Source organism: Aythya ferina (genome assembly GCF_964211825.1).
Source record: "Aythya ferina genome assembly, chromosome: 16".
In the NCBI taxonomy this organism is placed as follows: domain Eukaryota; kingdom Metazoa; phylum Chordata; class Aves; order Anseriformes; family Anatidae; genus Aythya; species Aythya ferina.
In genome coordinates this window covers 10,789,834-10,793,453 of record NC_140315.1, presented here as the reverse complement: position 1 = coordinate 10,793,453, position 3,620 = coordinate 10,789,834, and the positions used below count along the sequence as shown (strand labels likewise).

The 3,620-nt window shown below is 39.5% G+C and overlaps 1 long non-coding RNA gene across 1 annotated transcript; it reads right to left on the bottom strand.

Annotated features, from left to right (window-relative positions):
- Window positions 1-2,307: 2,307 nt before the first annotated feature.
- LOC311445927 lies at window positions 2,308-3,213 on the bottom strand. The gene is made up of 3 exons (XR_014698678.1): window positions 3,078-3,213; window positions 2,508-2,564; window positions 2,308-2,402 (listed from the first exon to the last, which is right to left on the bottom strand). It is a non-coding gene; the product is annotated as an uncharacterized lncRNA (long non-coding RNA).
- Window positions 3,214-3,620: the final 407 nt, after the last annotated feature.

The window sequence follows — 3,620 nt, the reverse complement described above, 5'->3', positions numbered from 1 at the left end:
AAGTAGCAAAAGTAAAGGACCATATGCCAGCTCCAGAAAACAGTCACTCATCAGAAATCTGAAGTCATGTGGTTGCTGTTGGAGATTCCAATAACTTGAGTTGAAGTCCATTGCCAAGACTTTCAAAAGCAACTGGTGGGGAGAGATCAGTGGCTTTATTTGAGCCCAGTTTTCCCAGAGTTTGGGTATTCAGCAGTTTCTAAAAATCAGGCCAAGAGCTTTTCAAATTGAGAAAACACATTTGACAATTCATGACTGGAAAATGTGGTCAACATAAGGCTGTAGGTACTCACGTCTTCAGAAAATCAGTCCAAGGTTTCCTCATGTTAGAAACCTGAATTTTCCAGAATGAGAAGTCTCTCTGGAAAATGTTAGCCTCAAACTCCATTTTAGCTTTTCTTGCTATTAACATGGGAAGAAAAACATTGTATAATGACTAAATATGATTATTTTGTAGTGGCTCATTTAGCTGAGAAAGTAGAATGATGTGGGAAATAATAGTTTTGCTCTATAGGTGAAGCATAGCTCATTTGTGAAAAGTCAGTGACAAAGCTGTCTAACATTGGATTTCTAATTTAAGGCAGCCTCTTGATACAAGAAATAGTAGTTTTTCCATGACACTATGACTTTGCATCTCATTATTGTAAAATTTGTGCATTTGTGTTACTCTTTTGTTATTTAAATACAAAGTTAACCTTTCTGCACTCACAAGATATATAAGAAATTAGAATGCAATGACTTCCAAACAGGTTTTTATCCACAAAATTATGTTTGAATGTTTGAACTTCATTTCTTCATGTCTTCTTTTTTTTTTTTTAAATGTATATACTGAATTCAGAGCTTAAAAAAAAAAAAAAAAAAAAAAAAAAAAAAAAAAAGACCATTTCTTCCAAATTCTAAATTATAGATATATTCAATACAGATTTCATATCTAAACAACAAAACTGAAACTTCCCTTGAAACTTCCCTTCACTTTGGTAAAGCAGATGAAAATTATGTCTGTTCTAATTGAGCAACTCCAGTATCACAAAACACCAATTCTTTCATAGTTTCCACTGTCTTGCTTTTAAGTATTGGTTCACATTTCCCTTTCCATCCAGCACTGCCCAGACTAAACGGTCTGCTCCATCACTACTTTCAAAGCGAGTAATGTATCTTGGATCTTTTGATTGACATTAATTTCCAAGAAAACATAGGAAGGACTAAGATCAGAAACCAGTCTGCTCTGGGGACAGTACCCCATGGTTTGTGGGCTTCTTAGAAAATTCCTGGCTCAGCATCTTCCTCCTGACCATGATCAGTGGGAGCTGTTTACAGGAGAAAATAAAATCAGAACACCTATATATGCAAAATTTGATGACAGGATAATTCATTATATCTCTGATTTCCTCCCTTCTGGTTTAAATTTAAAACCAATTAGAAAGTTGCTTCATCTCTGAGTTTTTCAGACATGAATTGGTGTTGTAATTAATTCCTTTATATTACATGGCTGCAGAGATATTTTTAAGCCACATTACAATTATTACGTAATGTTCTGACACGTAATGATTGAGACTTCACTGATGCTAAGTACATCACTGAACACTTGGGTGGCATCAGCTGATTGCTGATACACTCAAACTCGTAATTACATTTTTGTTTTATTTTAAGATGTATCCTTTTATTTTATGCCAGGGCTTTGGTTCTCCTCCCATCTTTAGAGGCAATACAAGTTTTTTATAGGTTGATTCTTCTTTGTTCTACCCTGTAAAAGAGAAATCTTCTAGCAAATCATTTTCTATTAAATTTTATAGCACAGAATCTTAGGAACTTCAAGGCCATATTACTCCAAAGAAATGAAGCAAAAGATGACTGAGAGATGTCCTGGAAAAACAGACTCCTGAAGGGTGGCTATCATGACAGAGTTCGTAAGACCTATTTTCCCAGGTCTGGTGTTAGGCTTTGCCTCTAGTCACAAGTTTGGTTGACTTTTATTATTGTTGGTTTCTGCAGATTTGAAAGGTCTGGATTTTAATGAGCCATGCAAGCCAGAGATGTCCTCAAACTCCAGAATATAAGGAATACACTGATACCGAACATCTGTCCTTTGTGTACTTTCCTGCCCTGGTTAAACACAGCACTAGAACCCAAAGATTTTTGTCTATATCCTAGACACCTTTTTTTTTTTTTTTTTTTTTTTTAGAGAACCCTACCAGTATTCTTTTTTTTTTTTTTTGTAGAGTATCACATTTTGGTCAGCATATCTGAAGATACCTATATCGTATATCCAAATACACCATTTTTACATTACGAAGGTGTTGAAGAACCACTTATCTCCCTTCTCCTAATCGCATGCTCAGTCACAGCCCACACAGCAGCTGGATGGTAGATGAACTCCTGGGTAGCCAGAAGGAACTGCATTCCTGGAAAATGATGAAAATAAGGATTCATTTTTCATTCCCACCACTCTCATTAGCAGATAGTAGTCACTTTTATCACTCCAAATATATTAGTCAGGAGTCTCTCACCACATCAGGGCTTCGCTGTGCTGGATGCTGTACAAACGCTCAATGTGTGCATTCCTTCTGTGGAAAGGACAAGAAAATCATTACATCCTTGCCCCGGGCACCTCCCCTTTCCTAAGCCACCCTCTCCACTCCCTGCGTGCATCTCTTGTTAATCATGCCATAGATCTCAGCGACTGGTGGAGATTCAATAAACACAGGTCTGATGCACAGTGATAAGAGGGACTCACAAACCAAAACATGCAGAGAGCAAAAATACCCTCTTCCTCTTCAAGCCCTCCCCCCAGCAATTCTCAAAGGAAGTCTCCTCTGCTTGATGGTGCAATTGCTCTTCAAACACCAACAAGTAATTTTTCAGTCCCACTGTGAAAGGAAAGGACCCCAACACTGTTAGCCCCATAAATTCAACTAGCATGAGTCACGTTTCAGAAAATCAGGAGATGTATTGCTACTAATAAAACCAATAAGAACTTGAGATATTTCATTCTTTTCTTTCAAAGTTTTGAGGCCTAAGTGACATTAGGAACACCACAGCAGGTCTGGAAAGTTGAGGGGGGAGGATTGTCTTCTTACAGGAAAGCTGAAGTTCCTTTGTAATTAATTAATTATGTCTCTGGGAGCCAGGGTTAAACCCAACATGGTGGTTAATGCATGGCATATCCTCAAGCTGAGAGGGCTGCATTAGGGAGCTTCTCAGGCAAGGGAGACCCATCTTCTGCTGGTAGCAACTTTGCCTTTTTTAACCCAAGGAGGTCTGATTTGCACAACGTTGCCTGCTAAAAGTCAGCCGCCTACTGCAGCTGCCCTTTTATATCCCTTCTCTGGGAGGAGGCAGACTCAGACATGTTCTGGGAGGAGCAGGCTGTTAGTCTGGCTCTGACACCTCCCTGAGACACAGTGCTGCAAGAAGCACCTCCGCCGGGGGGCACGGCTGCTTTTCCCAATTGAGCCAGCACGTTCTAGGAACACCACACCCCACCCACGGGCTCAGCCTCTTCCAGCACCCATTGGTGCCAACCAGGTAACTGCCAACCCAGAGATAAGCTGGACCATATCTGCCACACATCCAGGCTTCTCATGCAGTCACAGGTTTATGGGGCAGGGTGATGTCTATTT